Source organism: Tamandua tetradactyla, chromosome 6, assembly GCF_023851605.1.
Source record: "Tamandua tetradactyla isolate mTamTet1 chromosome 6, mTamTet1.pri, whole genome shotgun sequence".
Lineage (NCBI taxonomy): Eukaryota > Metazoa > Chordata > Mammalia > Pilosa > Myrmecophagidae > Tamandua > Tamandua tetradactyla.
The window spans coordinates 141,455,534-141,474,425 of record NC_135332.1 but is presented as its reverse complement, the minus strand read 5'-3'; the positions used below and the strand labels follow the sequence as shown (position 1 = coordinate 141,474,425).

The window sequence follows — 18,892 nt, the reverse complement described above, 5'->3', positions numbered from 1 at the left end:
TGTTCTGAATTACTTTAATCCCGAACTGATCAGGTTCATTCTTACCACTAAATACCAGGTTTTATATATAAAATATACATATATATGTATATATAACAGCCTCTCAAAATCCAGAAATAATAACTACCACTCTGGACTAAATGTGTCTACTATAAAAGCTTACAATATAGGCCCTGCAAATCAATTTTAGAACATTTTCATTACTCCAGAAAGAAAAAACACACCCCCTTAGCTGTTTGTATAAGATGTAGGGATTTGCATATGGATATTCAGTTCTTCCAGCACCATTTATTAAAGAGACTATTCTGTCACAGTTGGGTGGACTTGGCAGCCTTGTCAAATTATCAATTGGTCAAAGATGTGGGTTGTCTATTTCTGAGCTATCAATTTAATTTCATTGGTAGTATATCTATCCTTATGACAATACTGTGCTGTTTTGACCAATGCTGCTTTGCAGTATCTTTAGAGTCACAAAGTGCTAGAGTCCTCAAACCTTGTTCTTTTTCAAGCTCTTTCTGGCTATTCTGGGCTCCAAGATCTTCCAAACAAATTTGATATTTGGCTTTTCCAATTCTGCAATACAGACTGTTGAATTTTGATTGGGATTGCGTTGAATCTGTAAATCAGTTTGGGTAGAACTGACATCTTAATATTTAGTCTTCCAATCCATGATTATGGAATGTCTTTCCAAATATTTAGGGTCTTCTTTGACTTCTTTAAACAATGTTTTGCGTTTTCCATGTACAGGTCCTTTACATCTTTAGGTAAATTCATTCCTAGATATCTGATTCTTTAAGTTGCTATTGTAAATGCATTTTTTTCATGATTTCCCCCTCAGATTGCTCATTACTAGTATAAAAATCACTACTGAGTTCTGCTTGTTGATATTAAATCCTACCACTTTGCTCAAGCCATTTATTAGCTCTGGTAGCTCAGGTGTAGAGTTTTCTATGTCATCTGCAAACAGTGAAAACTTTTACTTCTTTTCCAATTTGTATGCCTTTTATTTCTTTTTCTCACCTAACTTCTCTTGCCAAATTCTAGCACAATGTTGAATAACAGTGATGACAGTAGGTATATCCTTATCTTGTTCCAGATCTTGGAAAGCTTTCAGTCTTTCACCATTTAGTAGATGTTAGCTGTGGGAATTTTCATATACACCCTTCATAATGTTGAGGAAGTTTCCTATGATTCTTACCTGTTTTTTTTAAATTTATGAAACAAACACATATAAACACAAACATTCTTACCATATGATCATTCCATTCTACATATATAATCAGTAACTCACAATATCATATAGTTGTATATTCATCATCATGATTTCTTCGAACATTTGCATCAATTCAGAAAAAGAAATTAAAATACAGAAAAAAATTAATACATACCACACCCCTTACCCCTCTTTCATTGATCACTAGCATTTCAATCTACTAAATTTATTTTAACAATTGTTCCCCCATTATTTATTTATTTTTAATCCATATGTGATTCTTACCTTTTTTGAAATTTTTATCAAGAAAGGATGCTGATTTTGTCAAATGTTTTTGCTACATCGGTCAAGATGATCATGGGGTTTTCCCCTTCAATTTGTTAATGTGGTATATTATATCAATTGATTTTCTTGCACTGAATTACCCTTGCATACCTGGGATAAAACCCACTTGACCATGGTATATAATTCTTTTGTTGTAATGTTGGATTCAATTTGCAAATATTTTGAGGAGTTCTGTATCTATATTTATTAGAGAAATTGGTCTATAATTTTCTTTTTTTGTAGTATCTTCAACTGGCTTTAGTATTAGAGTAATGTTGGTGTCAAAGAATGAGTTATGTAGTGTTTCCTTCTCTTCTTTTGAAATAATCTGTGCAGAATTAGTATTAATTCTTGGAATGATTGGTAGAATACACCTGTGAAGCCATGTGGCCCTGGGTTTTCCTTATTGGGAGGTTCTTCATGACTGATTTAGTCTCTTTCTAATTGGTCAGCTGAGGTCTTCTATTTCTTCTTGAGTCAGTGTAGGTTGCTTGTGTGATTTTAGGAATTTGTCCATTTCATCTAAACGTTTTAATTTGTTGGCATACAAGTTGTTCATAGTATCTTCTTATGATCCTTTTTTAAAATTTCTGTGGGGTCAGGAGTGAAGTCCTGTTCGTCAGCTGTCGGAATGCAATACACCAGAAATGAAACGGCTTTTAAAAAGGGGAATTTAATAAGTTGCTAGTTTACAGTTTTAAGGTTGTGAATATTCCAAATTAAAACAAGTCTATAGAAATGTCCAATCTAAAGCAGTTCAAGAAGGCTGATGATGTTCAGCTGGAAGGGCACATGGTGAACTTGGCAGCATCTGCTAGCTTTCCCTCGAGGCCTCTTGCTTTATGAAGCTTCCCAGGAGGCGTTTTCCTTCTTTATCTCCAAAAGTCACTGGCTGGTGGACTCTTGTGTTTCTCTCGTTTGTCTGTTGTGGTTCTACACTCTCCTTGTTCTCAAAAGGAATGCTCTCCAAAATCTCTCTTCTTTTACAGGAGTTCAATAAACTCATCAAGACCCATGCAGAATGGGTGGAGACATGTCTTCATCTAATCAAGTTTAACAGTTAAAACTAATCCAGTCATATCTCCATGGAGATAAGCCAATCAAGCCTCCAACCTATGGTGCTGAATAGGGATTAGAAGAAACCGTTGCTCCCACAAGACTGATTAGGATTAAAACATGGCTTTTCTAGGGTACATAAATCCTTTCAAACTGGCAAATCTCCCTTCTCATTTCTGATTTTACTTATTTGCATCTTCTCTTTTTTTTTCCTCTGTTAGCAGGGCTAAGGGTTTGTCAATTTGGTTTTGTTGAGTCTATTGATTTTTTTTTTTAGCTTTTTTTTTTTATTAATTAAAAAAAGATTAACAAAACAATTAGAAATCATTCCATTCTACATGTACAATCAGTAATTCTTAATAACATCACATAGTTGCATATTCATCATTTCTTAGTACATTTGCATCGATTTAGAAAAAGAAATAAAAAGACAACAGAATAAGAATTAAAACATTAATAGAAAGAAAAAAAAAAAACAAAAAACCTATACCTCACATGCAGCTTCATTCAGTGTTTTAACATAATTGCATTACAATTGGGTAGTATTGTGCTGTCCATTTCTGAGTTTTTATATCCAGTCCCGTTGTACAGTCTGTATCTCTTCAGCTCCAATTACCCCTTCTCTTTTTATTTATTTTTTTTAATTAACGGAAAAAAAGAAATTAACCCAACATTTAGAAATCATACCGTTCTACATATGCAATCAGTAATTCTTAACATCATCACATAGACGCATGATCATCATTTCTTAGTACATTTGCATCGGTTTAGAAAAACTAGCAACATAACCGAAAAAGATATAGAATGTTAATATAGAGACAAAAATAAAAGTAATAGTAAAGTCAAAACAAAACAAAACAAAACAAAACAAAAACCTATAGCTCAGATGCAGCTTCATTCAGTGTTTTAACAAGATTACTTTACAATTAGGTATTATTGTGCTGCCCATTTTTGAGTTTTTGTATCTAGTCCTGTTGCACAGTCTGTATCCCTTCAACTCCAATTGCCCATTATCTTACCCTGTTTCTACCTCCTGCTGGACTCTGTTACCAATGACATATTCCAAATTTATTCTCGAATGTCTGTTCACATCAGTGGGACCATACAGTATTTGTCCTTTAGTTTTTGGCTAGATTCACTCAGCATAATGTTCTCTAGATCCATCCATGTTATTACATGCTTCATAAGTTTATCCTGTCTTAAAGCTGCATAGTATTCCATCGTATGTATATACCACAGTTTGTTTAGCCACTCTTCTGTTGATGGAGATTTCGGCTGTTTCCATCTCTTTGCAATTGTAAATAACGCTGCTATAAACATTGGTGTGCAAATGTCCGTTTGTGTCTTTGCCCTTAATTCCTTTGAGTAGATTCCCAGCAATGGTATTGCTGGGTCGTATGGCAATTCTATATTCAGCTTTTTGAGGAACCGCCAAACTGCCTTCCACAGTGGTTGCACCATTTGACATTCCCACCAACAGTGGATAAGTGTGCCTCTTTCTCCGCATCCTCTCCAGCACTTGTCATTTTCTGTTTTGTTGATAATGGCCATTCTGGTGGGTGTGAGATGATATCTCATTGTGGTTTTGATTTGCATTTCTCTAATGGCCAGGCACATTGAGCATCTCTTCATGTGCCTTTTGGCCATTTGTATTTCCTCTTCTGATAGGTGTCTGTTCAAGTCTTTTTCCCATTTTGTAATTGGGTTGGCTGTCTTTTTGTTGTTGAGATGAACAATCTCTTTATAAATTCTGGATACTAGGCCTTTATCTGATATATCATTTCCAAATATTGTCTCCCATTGTGTAGGCTGTCTTTCTACTTTCTTGATGAAGTTCTTTGATGCACAAAAGTGTTTAATTTTGAGGAGCTCCCATTTATTTATTTCCTTCTTCAGTGTTCTTGCTTTAGGTTTAAGGTCCATAAAACCGCCTCCAGTTGTAAGATCCATAAGATATCTCCCAACATTTTCCTCTAACTGTTTTATGGTCTTAGACCTAATGTTTAGATCTTTGATCCATTTTGAGTTAACTTTTGTATAGGGTGTGAGAGATGGGTCTTCTTTCATTCTTTTGCATATGGATATCCAGTTCTCTAGGCACCATTTATTGAAGAGACTGCTCTGTCCCAGGTGAGTTGGCTTGACTGCCTTATCAAAGATCAAATGTCCATAGATGAGAGGGTCTATATCTGAGCACTCTATTCGATTCCATTGGTCGATATATCTATCTTTATGCCAATACCATGCTGTTTTGACCACTGTGGCTTCATAATATGCCTTAAAGTCAGGCAGCGCGAGACCTCCAGCTTCGTTTTTTTTCCTCAAGATGTTTTTAGCAATTCGGGGCACCCTGCCCTTCCAGATAAATTTGCTTATTGGTTTTTCTATTTCTGAAAAATAAGTTGTTGGGATTTTGATTGGTATTGCATTGAATCTGTAAATCAATTTAGGTAGGATTGACATCTTAACTATATTTAGTCTTCCAATCCATGAACACGGTATGCCCTTCCATCTATTTAGGTCTTCTGTGATTTCTTTTAGCAGTTTTTTGTAGTTTTCTTTATATAGGTTTTTTGTCTCTTTAGTTAAATTTATTCCTAGGTATTTTATTCTTTTAGTTGCAATTGTAAATGGGATTCGTTTCTTGATTTCCCCCTCAGCTTGTTCATTACTAGTGTATAGAAATGCTACAGGTTTTTGAATGTTGATCTTGTAACCTGCTACTTTGCTGTACTCATTTATTAGCTCTAGTAGTTTTGTTGTGGATTTTTCCGGGTTTTCGATGTATAGTATCATATCATCTGCAAACAGTGATAGTTTTACTTCTTCCTTTCCAATTTTGATGCCTTGTATTTCTTTTTCTTGTCTAATTGCTCTGGCTAGAACCTCCAACACAATGTTGAATAATAGTGGTGATAATGGACATCCTTGTCTTGTTCCTGATCTTAGGGGGAAAGTTTTCAATTTTTCCCCATTGAGGATGATATTAGCTGTGGGTTTTTCATATATTCCCTCTGTCATTTGAAGGAAGTTCCCTTGTATTCCTGTCCTTTGAAGTGTTTTCAACAGGAAAGGATGTTGAATCTTGTCAAATGCCTTCTCTGCATCAATTGAGATGATCATGTGATTTTTCTGCTTTGATTTGTTGATATGGTGTATTACATTAATTGATTTTCTTATGTTGAACCATCCTTGCATACCTGGGATGAATCCTACTTGGTCATGATGTATAATTCTTTTAATGTGTTGTTGGATACGATTTGCTAGAATTTTATTGAGGATTTTTGCATCTATATTCATTAGAGAGATTGGTCTGTAGCTTTCTTTTTTTGTAATATCTTTGCCTGGTTTTGGTATGAGGGTGATGTTGGCTTCATAGAATGAATTAGGTAGTTTTCCCTCCACTTCGATTTTTTTGAAGAGTTTGAGGAGAATTGGTACTAATTCTTTCTGGAACGTTTGGTAGAATTCACATGTGAAGCCATCTGGTCCTGGACTTTTCTTTTTAGGAAGCTTTTGAATGACTAATTCAATTTCTTTACTTGTGATTGGTTTGTTGAGGTCATCTATGTCTTCTTGAGTCAAAGTTGGTTGTTCATGTCTTTCCAGGAACCTGTCCATTTCATCTAAATTGTTGTATTTATTAGCGTAAAGTTGAACATAGTATCCTGTTATCATCTCCTTTATTTCTGTGAGGTCAGTAGTTATGTCTCCTCTTCCATTTCTGGTTTTATTTATTTGCATCCTCTCTCTTCTTCTTTTTGTCAATCTTGCTAAGGGCCCATCAATCTTATTGATTTTCTCATAGAACCAACTTCTGGTCTTATTGATTTTCTCTATTGTTTTCATGTTCTCAATTTCATTTATTTCTGCTCTGATCTTTGTTATTTCTTTCCTTTTGCTTGCTTTGGGATTAGTTTGCTGTTCTTTCTCCAGTTCTTCCAAGTGGACAGTTAATTCCTGCATTTTTGCCTTTTCTTCTTTTCTGATATAGGCATTTAGGGCAATAAATTTCCCTCTTAGCACTGCCTTTGCTGCATCCCATAAGTTTTGATATGTTGTGTTTTCATTTTCATTCGCCTCGAGGTATTTACTAATTTCTCCTGCAATTTCTTCTTTGACCCACTCGTTGTTTAAGAGTGTGTTGTTGAGCCTCCACGTATTTGTGAATTTTCGGCATTCCGCCTATTATTGATTTCCAACTTCATTCCTTTATGATCTGAGAAAGTGTTGTGTATGATTTCAATCTTTTTAAATTTGTTAAGACTTGCTTTGTGACCCAGCATATGGTCTATCTTTGAGAATGATCCATGAGCACTTGAGAAAAAGGTGTATCCTGCTGTTGTGGGATGTAGTGTCCTATAAATGTCTGTTAAGTCTAGCTCATTTATAGTAATATTCAGATTCTCTATTTCCTTATTGATCCTCTGTCTAGATGTTCTGTCCATTGATGAGACTGGGGAATTGAAGTCTCCAACTATTATGGTATTTGTGTCTATTTCCCTTTTCAGTGTTTGCAGTGTATTCCTCACGTATTTTGGGGCATTCTGGTTCGGTGCGTAAATATTTATGATTGTTATGTCTTCTTGTTTAATTGTTCCTTTTATTAGTATATAGTGTCCTTCTTTGTCTTTTTTAACTGTTTTACATTTGAAGTCTAACTTGTTGGATATTAAGATAGCCACTCCTGCTCTTTTCTGGTTGTTATTTGCATGAAATATCTTTTCCCAACCTTTCACTTTCAACCTATGTTTATCTTTGGGTCTAAGATGTGTTTCCTGTAGACAGCATATAGAAGGATCCTGTTTTTTAATCCATTCTGCCATTCTATGTCTTTTGATTGGGGAATTCAGTCCATTAACATTTAGTGTTATTATTGTTTGGATAATATTTTCCTCTACCATTTTGCCTTTTGTATTATATATATCATATCTGACTTTCCTTCTTTCTACACTCTTCTCCATACCTCTCTCTTCTGTCTTTTCGGTTCTGACTCTAGTGCTCCCTTTAGTATTTCTTGCAGAGCTGGTCTCTTGGTCACAAATTCTCTCAGTGACTTTTTGTCTGAGAATGTTTTAATTTCTCCCTCATTTTTGAAGGACAATTTTGCTGGATATAGGAGTCTTGGTTGGCAGTTTTTCTCTTTTAGTAATTTAAATATATCATCCCACTGTCTTCTAGCCTCCATGATTTCTGCTGAGAAATCTACACATAGTCTTATTGGGTTTCCCTTGTATGTGATGGATTGTTTTTCTCTTGCTGCTTTCAATATCCTCTCTTTCTCTTTGACCTCTGACATTCTAACTAGTAAGTGTCTTGGAGAACACCTATTTGGGTCTAATCTCTTTGGGGTGCGCTGCACTTCTTGGATCTGTAATTTTAGGTCTTTCATAAGAGTTGGGAAATTTTCAGTGAAAATTTCTTCCATTAGTTTTTCTCCTCCTTTTCCCTTCTCTTCTCCTTCTGGGACACCCACAACACGTATATTTGTGCGGTTCATATTGTCCTTGAGTTCCCTGATACCCTGTTCAAATTTTTCCATTCTTTTCCCGATAGTTTCTGTTTGTTTTTGGAATTCAGATGTTCCATCCTCCAAATCACTAATTCTATCTTCTGTCTCTTTGAATCTGTCATTGTAGGTATCCATTGTTTTTTCTATCTTTTCTACTTTGTCCTTCACTTCCATAAGTTCTGTGATTTGTTTTTTGTTTTTCTATTTCTTCTTTATGTTCAGCCCATGTCTTCTTCATGTCCTCCCTCAATTTATTGATTTCGTTTTTGAAGAGGTTTTCCATTTCTGTTCGTATATTCAACATTAGTTGTCTCAGCTGCTGTATCTCATTTGAACTATTGGTTTGTTCCTTTGACTGGGCCATATTTTCAATTATTTGAGCATGACCCGTTATCTTCTGTTGGCATCTGCGCATTTAGACAGATTTCCCTGGGTATTGGATCCAAAAGTTCGGAAGATTTTTCTGTGAAATCTCTGGGTTCTGTTTTTCTTATCCTGCCCAGTAGGTGGCGCTTGTGGCACACGTTTGTCTGCGGGTGTCACCAGTAAAAGGTGCTGTGGGACCTTTAACTTTGGAAAACTCTCGCCATCCGGGAGGTTCGCTAGCCAAAGAGGCTTGGAAGAGTTCGAGCCAGCCCGGGGTCCGAACGCGGGAAGGGTTGCTGGCCGCCGCAGCCCGGGAAAGCGCCCGTCCAAATTTCCTAGTCGCCCGGGTGACAAGCGTGGCGGGAGTGCGCCAGTGGCAGCGGCCCGCCCGGGAGAGTACACGTTCCCGGGGAGTCACAGATTTGGAAGGGGCCTCCCCCACCCGTCACTGTTCTCCGCGGCCTGGGGATTTCCGTTCCAATTCTCTCAGTTGATCCGGGGGGCCGTGCGTGGTGTGGGCGCCAGCCGCCGCGGTTTCAGGGGACCGCCCCTCCAATTCTCCCAGCCGGCCCGGGAAGGGGGAAGGGAGTGACTCCGGCCGCTTGCCGCCCTGCCCGGTGAAGCCCGCGCGCCTCGGCGATCTCACCCGAGCGGCTTCTCTCAGCCAGCCAGCCGTTCCAGGATGGGGTACGCTGTCTTTTTTATCTCTGTTGTGGCTTTGGGCGCTGTTCTGTATCGTTTCTACTCCCCTAGTAGCTGTCCTGGAGAAGAAACTAAGATCCGCGCGTCTTACTAAGCCGCCATCTTCTCCGTAAGTCCGAGTCTATTGATTTTTTATTCTCAATTTCATTTATTTCTGCTCCAATCTTTATTTCTTTCCTTCTGCTTTCTTTGGGATTTGTTATTCTTTTTCTATTTCCTCCAGGTGGATAGCAGGCTTTTGATTTTAGTGTTGTATTTTTAATCTATGATTGTTATTTCTTGTATTCTTGGTGGACTGCCTTTTTATTAAGATATATATATATATATATATATATATATAGCCTCTTGATGCTTTTGCATTTAAAGTCTATTTTGTCTGATATTAGTATTGCTAATTCAGCTCTTTTTTAGTTACTGCTTGCATGGAATATCTTTTCACTTTCAACCTATTTCTGTCCTTCGGGTCTACAGTGAGTCCCCTGTAGATTGCACATACATGGATTTTTTAAAAGTCCAATTTGGCAATCTGGGAACTGGGGAATTAATATATTAACATACAGTGTTATTACTATTAAGGCAGTACTTCATTTTACCCTTTGACTTTCATATGTCATATCTTACTGTTTCTCTTTTTACCCTTTTAGATATTCTTACTGATAATTTTCATTCCACTGACTCTTCCAAGCCTCTCTCCCCTGTCTTTTTCAGCCTGCAGCACTCCCTTCGGCATTTCTTGTATGGCAGGTCTCTTGCTGATGAACTTCGCCAGTTTTTGTTTATCTGTGAACACTTTAAACGCTGCCTCATTTTTTTTTTTTCTTTTTTTTTTGGTGTGCTGTATGGTAGGGGTCACATTTCATTCTTTTTCCATGTGCTTATCCTATTATTGCAGCAGTATTGGTTGATTTTTTTGGTAAGTTTGCTTTTGTTTGTTTGTTTTTTAAGTACATGGGCTGCAAATCCTACCTCATTTCTGAAAGACAGTTTTACTGAAATAATTACTGGCTAGTAGTTTCTCTCTTTCAGTAACATATATATGTATATTATAGCAGTGCCCTCTTGCCGTCATGGTTTCTGATGAGAAATGGGCACTCAATCTTAAAACTGATCATCCCCTGTATGTGATGAATCACTTTTCTCTTGCTGCTTTCAGAACTCTCTTTTCACCTTCAGCATCTGGCATTCTGATCAGCATTTGTCTTGGAGCAGATCTATTAGGATTCATTGTTTGGAGTACCTTGTGCTTCTTGGACACGTATATTTAAGTCTTTCATAAGAGTTGGGAAACTTTAGCCATTATTTCCTCCAATATCCTTTCTGCCCCCTTTTCCCTTCTCTTCTCCTTCTGGGACACCCATGATGCATATGCTTATGCTCTTTGTGCCGTTATTTAATTCTCTGAGACCCTGTTCAATTTTTCCATTTTTTTTTCTACCTGCTCTTCTGTCTTGTATAATTTTGGATTATCCTGTCTTCTAGTTTTCTGAGTCTTTCTTCTGCCTGTTCAAATCTACTTTGTATACCTCTAGTATAACTTGAATCTCTTCTATTGTACCTTTTATTCCCATAAATTGTTATTTTTCTTTGCATGCTTTCAAATTCTTCTTTTCATTCACTGTCTTTTTAATATCTTTGATCTCTTTAGCCATATTTTCCTTAATCTCCTTGAATTAGTTTAGGAGATTTGTCTGAACATCTCTTATTAGTTGCTCAAATTCTGCATCTCCTCTGGCTTTATATTTTCCTTCTGACTGAGTAATAATTTCCAGTTTCTTAGCATGGCTTGTAATTTTTTTGCTAATGTCTTGGTATCTATTTATCTATTTATCTTGACTTTATGCTGATGGTCAGTTTCTTTCTTGCCTAGGGTTTTATTGTTGATTGGCTTTGAGTTAATGCCCTTCTTTGACACTTGGTTCAACTCATTCTAGATCTTTACAATTGTCCATGTTTAACTGATCAAAACAGGGCCAGAGCCCTCAAAGCAGATGCACACCAGTTCCAAAGGGCTCTTGGGAGAAGGTCATTCAAGACATCAAAAAGCTTTTTTCTTCTCTGTCTCCTGAAGCTGCACTTACCTGGCTTGCCCAGCAGAAATCACTCTTGGGTAAACTATTCCCCACAACCCTAAGGAGGGAGTGTATTTTTCTTAACCTCCACAGATTCTACCCCTGGCTGGGACAGTGTTTAAACAATATCTGCAGAGAACCACAACTGGAACAGGCTAGAACTACGATTCAAAGCTAAGGACCCAGCATTCCAAACCCACCGATCAGAAGCCACGCTCGATACACAGCACTGCCTCACCTCTACCCACCACACCATGTTCCCAGGGAGGAAGGCCTCCAGTTCCTCTCCATCTGCAGCAGCCAGCACAGACGAAGGTGTGGTTCACTCAGTTTTTTTTTTTTTTTCCTTTTGGCATGGGCAGGCTCCGGAATCGAACCTTGGTCTCCAGCATGGTAGGTGCAAATTCTGCCACTGAGCCACTGTTGCCCACCCTCCCTCAATTTTTTTCACTGCAGTCCATCAATCTCCATGTCCTGCTATTTCCTGGATGCTGTACAGTGCTCCTCTGGCCTCTGGAGTTTCAGAACTGTTGCTTCAGACAGTTTCTCCCTGTCCACTAGCTATTTTTGGAGGAAGGATGGGCTTCCAGCAACCTACTTGGCCATCTTACCCAAAAGTACTGACTCCCTTCTTTACCTGACTACCAGAGACTCACACGCTCCTGGTTTTCCTCCTAATCTCCTTTGCAGATTCCTTCTATTCTTCATAACCTCTTAATGTTAGAGGGCTCTCGCAATCTTGGTCCTCAGTTCTTTTTTCACCTATATCTGTACTCCCTCCCTCCATCTAGCCCCACTTTTGAAAAACTCTTAATACCTGAAAGACCGATAATTCAAATTTTTAAAATCTTAATTATATTTCCTGAGATCACTATGCCTTCTAAACAGTTAGCCAAAAATTCAACTCTTTTCAGTATTTCAAAAATTATCTCCTTAATGGTACCAGGACTGTTCTGAGGTACCTTTTTAAAAAAATTTTTTTTTTATTGTATAGTATAACATATATACAAAGCAAAGAAATAAAAAAGCAATAGTTTTCAAAGCACTCTTCAACAAGTGGTTACAGGACAGATTCCAGAGTTTGTCATGGGCTATGGAGTACTTTTATTTTTATTATTATAAACGTCTCCACCAAAAGGGGGAAGAGTGAAATGAGACAAAGTGTCAATGGCTGAGAGATTCCAAACAGTCGAGAGGTTATCCTGGAGGTTATTCTTACGCATTAAGTAGATATCACCTTGTTATTCGAGATGTAATGGAGAGGCTGGAGGGAGCTGCCTGAAAATGCAGAGCTGTGTTCCAGTAGCCATGTTTATTGAAGATTGTATAATGATATAGCTTTCACAATGTGCTGTGTGATTGTGAAAACCTTGTGTCTGATGCTCCTTTAATCTACCTTGTCAAAAGATGAGTAGAACATATGCAATAAAAATAAATAATAGGGGGAACAAATGTTAAAATAAATTTAGTTTGAAATGCTAATGATCAATGAAACGGAGAGGTAAGGGGTATGTTATGTATAAATTTTTTTTCTGTATTCATTTTATTTCTTTTTCCGAATAGATGCAAATGTTCCAAGAAACGATCATGATGATGAACATGTAACTATGTGATGATATTGTGAATTACTGATTATATATGTAGAACAGATTGATCAAAACAGGAATGTTTGCATTTGTTTGGTGTTTTTTGGGTATTAAAAAAAAGAAAATTAAAAAATTAAAAAAAAAAACCAGAAATTATCAACTAATAAAAAAATAAAACATAACAACATACAAACACGAACATTCTTACCATACGATCATTCCATTCTTGGCATATAATCAAAAACTCACAATATCATCACCATGATCATTTCTCAGAACATCTGCATCAATTCAGAAAAAAAAATAAAAAGAAAAAAGAAAAAAGCTCATACATACCATACCCCTTACCCCTCCATCTCATTGACTGAGAATATTTCCATCTTCGCAATATATTTTAGTCTTTGTTTCCCCTATTTTTTTCTATACGCCTTACCACTCCCTTTCATTGTATGGGGTACTTTTAATGGACAGGAACATGATGGGGAAAAGAATGACATCAATACTAGCCATATGGTCAACTATGCTAAAATAGTCTCTGAAAACTAAACAGACCACTGATTTTCAAGGTTTAAAATCTGATGGGAGCTGACATAGGGACTACAAGCAATTCACCAGATTGATAACCATGCACTTCTTGGGTCATGATGGATGACTTCTGGAATCCTGGGACTCGCTGGAACATCTGAAAACTACTAGCATACCTAGAGAGAAAGTAAATTTTAAAAATGTTCAGAAGAGATGAATAAAAATATAAGGATAATAAGTAAATAAATAATGGGGGAATAGGAGTAAAAATAATTGAGTAGATTAAAATACTAGTGCTCAATGAGAGGGAGAGGTAAGGGATGTATGAGTTTTTGCTTTTTGTTTCTTTTTCTGGTGTGATGCAAATGTTCTACAAATGATCATTGTGATGAATACACAACTATATGATACAGTGAGCCACGATCGTATACTTTAGATGGACTGTATGTTAGATCTCTTGACTTTGCCTGAATAATAATTTTAAAATATTTTCGAGGCTTCCATAACCTCAAGAATAGCATATTAATCAATAATGTCAAAGCACAACAAAACAATTGTTCAGAGGGTTTCCCACTGCTTTTGGTATCTGAGTAAGAGGAACACAATTTTATTAAAGTCTTTTCGGTCAGAACTATTAAAGTGTATCCTGCTAGGCCTCTGGCAGAATAAAATGAAAAGTTGAAAATGTAGTCTCACATACTCAAACAAATGGAATAAAAATTCTGGAGCTCTGTAAAGGTTACTTTAGTTTTCAGTAGATACTTTTGATTTTAAAAAGTAAAATTTAAAAGCAACAAAGAAAAGTATAACCCTCTAGGAATATTAAATTTGTTCTATGAATGCAATTATACTGGAACATGCTATCGAAACCACAGGAGTATAATGGAAATAACAGGGAGTTCTTAGACTAGAGATCTGGATACTGTTTTGCCTCCAAAACATCTTTGTTCTATGACCTTAAATAAGTCATTTAAACTCTGAATTTCAAGATTCCTCTTCTGCAAAATTAGGAATATGTGTTTTACTTATCACTTGGGGTTATTTTATCAAATGATTATTCTTTTAAGGATTAGAACTAAGGGAGTTAGAGACTTTAAAGAGAAAACCCTACAGGAGGCAAATGATATAATTTATCTTTAATATTGCCTGGGACAATAGAGCAGATGCACTATTTAGGAATTAAAAAAAAAAAAGCCCTTTTGGGAATATCTTAAATGACAAATTTATTTAGCTCAATAATAAATCATCCAATCAAACTGTGAGACGTCATTTTAGCAACTTCATTTAGCATTTGGCGCAACAAATAATTACCAAAGACTCTTATAGGTACTGTTTGCTTGATGAAAGAGACCCTCCCAAAAGCAAATGAATAAATAAATTTACAGTGATGAGTTTTATGAAGGAAACACAAGAGGCTAAGACAGAAAATAGAAGGGGAAGCATATTTCAGATAGGGTCATCAGGGAAGGATTTTTCTGAGAAAGTGACCATTAAGGTGAGATCTGAAGGATAGTGAGAAGAAAACTGGAATGTTTCAGAGCATTAATAACAGTTCATGTAAAGGCAAGCATTGGGTTGTGAGCCTGAAGAAATGAAAAAGGTAAAATAGGTGGAGGTAGCTAATGAGAGGAAAGTAAAATCAGCTGAGAAAATATAAGCAGATGTTGGGTCATACAGGCCATGAAAAGAAGTTTAGATATATTTTAAATGCAAAAGCTACTTAAGTGTTGATTTTAGGCAGGCTAGTGATTTTTTTCTTTAAAAATTCCTAACAGGATGTACAGAAAAGAATTGGAGGCATTAAAAGAAGGCTAGTACGGCAGTTTAGGTAAGAATAGTAGCCTGAGCTAAGGTGAGAGAACTGGAGAATAGTTGAATATGTCTTGGAGATAAAATTAATGGTACTAGCTGAAGGATGAGATAGGAGGTGATGAAAATAGGAAGAGATGAGGAAAAGGAAAACCTAAGGATGACTCATTTTTGGCTTGAATAGGGAAGACTAGGAGAAGGTAGGGAATTATGAAATCTGTTTTAGACAAATTCAAGTTTGAGATAACTGTCAGACTTCCAAGTGGAGATGTCAAGTATACACCTGGACATAAGACTCTGGAGATCAGAGGAATGGTCCCGCTAAAGATACAGACTAATATACTGATCTGTTCTTTCCATTACTATTTACAGCATACCTTCTGTGTCTGTAGCACACTAACAATGTACTGCATGTTGCTGAAACAGTAAGGAGCAGACATTCAGGTACTTATTCAATGACCGTTTTATAGTCAACCATCTGACTTACAAATATGACAACTGCACAGTTTTCCCTAAATTTAACACATTATACCAGCCATTACAAGTAGCATATAAAAAGAGTAGGGATGAGGGGTGGGGAGATACTGGGGGAAGTGCAGCTGGGCCTTATAGGAGAAACTGAAACTGGTACAGGGACAGGAAGAAGAGCCTTCTAACAGGAGAAAATAATATGGACAGAGTCACAAAAATCTAGCTAAGCAGAAGTATTTCTTGTCTTCGTGGTAATGGTGAGGACAAATCTAAGATGGGGTTACATTAAGAAGTGGCTTAAGTGCCAAGTCATGGACTTTGTATTTTATTCAATAAGTGATGGGGAAACCACTGAAAAGAAGAACGTATGATGAAGTCATATAATCAGGGCTGGGCTTTAAAAGATTCAACTAAGAGGAGTGGGTAGAACAGACTGCCAACAAAGAGATTAGAAGCAAAAGGTCCTAAAGTCCTAAAATGGGGCAGTAGTATGAAATTAGAATGGAAGTAATGACTATAAAAGACATTGCATACCATTAGAAGAATTTACTGGCTGTAGAAAAATGGATCTTACAAAATTAATAACCAGAGAAGGAAAGCAGTAGCAGATGAGGCAAACAGTCATCTTCCACTGCAAAAATAAACAGTGGCTCAAAAGGCTGTTTACCAGGCATTAAGAATAGGAATAAATTATACAAATATTTTTGTGGGTATCCCTTATTGTACGCTAAGCATAGTCCAAGTTTATATAGCAGCAAATAAAACAAATCACTACTCTGTTCTTCAAGGAGCTTGTAGATCATGAGTAAACTATGGCAAGTTATTATGAAAATCCCCACACTAATACACAAATACCTTGTTCATAAAATGAATTTTCTTTGAAGTTGATCTTGGTATATGCTTCCTGTTGATACTCAAAGCATCAGTTGATAAAGACATTCATCTAAATGATCACTAAAAGTCAAGTGAAAAAATTTATAAGATTCCACATTGGCTAGATGTCATGGAAATTACTTACTAGATAATGATTTCCAAAATGCTAAGAAGTAAGCCAATGAAAAAGTGACCCCCCGCCACTTTTATGGAGGGGAACAAAGAGCAGTTCGTGCCCTGAAAGACCAATGACAAGATATATTACAGGATAAAAACCAAACTGATATAAGTATTTCAAAAAATTATAATAAACAGGTTCAAATAAACAAAAAATTTTAAATTCCACCACTACCTACTCTAAATAAAAAACAAGCTATTAGAAACAAATTGTGAAAATCTGAGTTGCAAAATTTAGAATGATTTAAGAGAAAATTAAAAATAAAATCATATTTAAGCAAAATGTCCAAAAGGAACATAGAATGTCCTGTCAAAGAAACTTTAGTAGTTTACATCACTGAATTGATTTGAATCAGAGTAAATAGATGGTAAAATGTACAGTAGAATAATGGAATAATGAAGAGATGCATTCTAAGATCAAATATAACTCCAATGAAAGATCTCTTATGCTATGGATCTTATGGCCCTATTCTAGTGAGTGATTCCAAACTAAGAGGCAAGGGTTCACCAAGTGACCTTGAGAAAAATGAAGATTCCCCAGATCATTTCCAGAGATTGTGAATTTATAAGATCTGTGGTGGGGCTCACAGGAATCTACAAATTTTAATAAGCATTCAAACCAACTCTACTGCAAGTTATCAGGGATAACAATTTGAGGAATCCTGTAGTATTTTAACTGGACTAAGACCTTTAATTTATTATAAACAAAATTAGTTAACTAGAGTAAGATTAAATGCATTACTCAAATGTATACAGTTCCCCATTCCTGTCAGCCTGACAGAATAAGTTTTCTTCCCTTGGGGCTTTGCTATTTCTTTGGCCTCTCCCACTGCTCCTACCCACTTTGAAAGTCAACTTCAATAATAAGGATTTTCATGCCCATCTCAGCCCATACTAGGGTTATACTGCTAATTTTTAAAGTGCGTATACTTTTTTCCACAACTGGAATAAAAAGGTCCCTGGGGAAAAACTAAGCTTTTACTTTTGTATCCTTTACACGATGAGACGTGAATATCATATTCCTTTTATTGTCTTAAATTTGCAAGCAGTATTCTGCTTTTCTACAATATTTAACACAGTGCAAGGCATACAATGAGCTCTAAATAAATGGCAGCTTATACTTCTTAACCTTTTAAGGCAGAGTTTTTTTTAACTGTGGGTCGCTCCTCAACAGTCAAATGTAAAATCAACTTAGTGGGTCACAAATAGCAATAAAGAAAAACAGAACAGTTTTTTTTTTGTATGTGTATGGTAAGGTAAAATCTATTTCTTACTAAAATAATTCCAAAAGCACAATTTTGTAATTGTTGATTGACCTGAAGGTCTTCAATACACCTTTACCACTCAGTAGGCAAAGATACTTTTTCACTCCAACAACATTCAACTATCCAATCAGTCTTTCCATGCTCCACTCCCTAAAGCTAATACTAGGGTTTACGAATTCATTGCCCCCTTCCTTAACTCAACTGAAAAGGAGAAGAGGAAACAGACCCTAAGTCTAATGAGCACTTTTCACAGAATAAGCATGCACAGGAATCTGCATTCCTTCTTCACATGAGTCATGTGAATGTTATGATGCACTTCAGATGGGCTCTTGGAGCACCTGTCTCTCTACTCAAGTCTATTCGAAATTCTAGACGTCCTAAACAGGGCTTTGAAAATTTCCCAACCTGTTTCATCCACGTGGAGCTTAGGCTTACTGTAAGTGGCTTTTCTTTTTTCAAGATCACCTTTTTTCTTAATAGCCAGGTCCTCTATTTCCACCATAACATTACTTTTGATAATCCTCTTAAAGCTCTCTACAAATTTAAAATACAATTATATATGCTCCAAATCTGTTCTATTTTTTATTTTCCTAGCCTAAAGTACTACTCACATTGACAAAGTATTAGTGATTAGTAATAAAATTTACTTTAGTTTCAACTCAAATCCCATTTCCCCCAATACCTTTCCTAAATCTCTCCAATGTATTAGTCTCCAACTCTCCAAACCTCAATAACACTCTGGTCACACACAACTCTACAACACTTACCATACTATATTAGAATTATTTTGTATTTGTCTGTCTCCTACTAGTCTCCATAAAACAATCTAATTTCTGTGGGTTTAACTTGCACTGCTCACCAAACACCAGAGTACACTTCACATAAAGGGGCTTTGGTATAGGTTGGCTGAACTGTATGGAAAGGGTGAAAAGCTTTAAACTGAG

General features: G+C 36.4%; 1 protein-coding gene across 8 annotated transcripts in view; it reads right to left on the bottom strand.

The window, feature by feature from the left end:
• Positions 1–18,892, bottom strand: part of MTDH (metadherin) — a 117,048-nt gene that overhangs the window by 96,414 nt on the left and 1,742 nt on the right. The gene's annotated exons all lie outside the window — the stretch shown is intronic.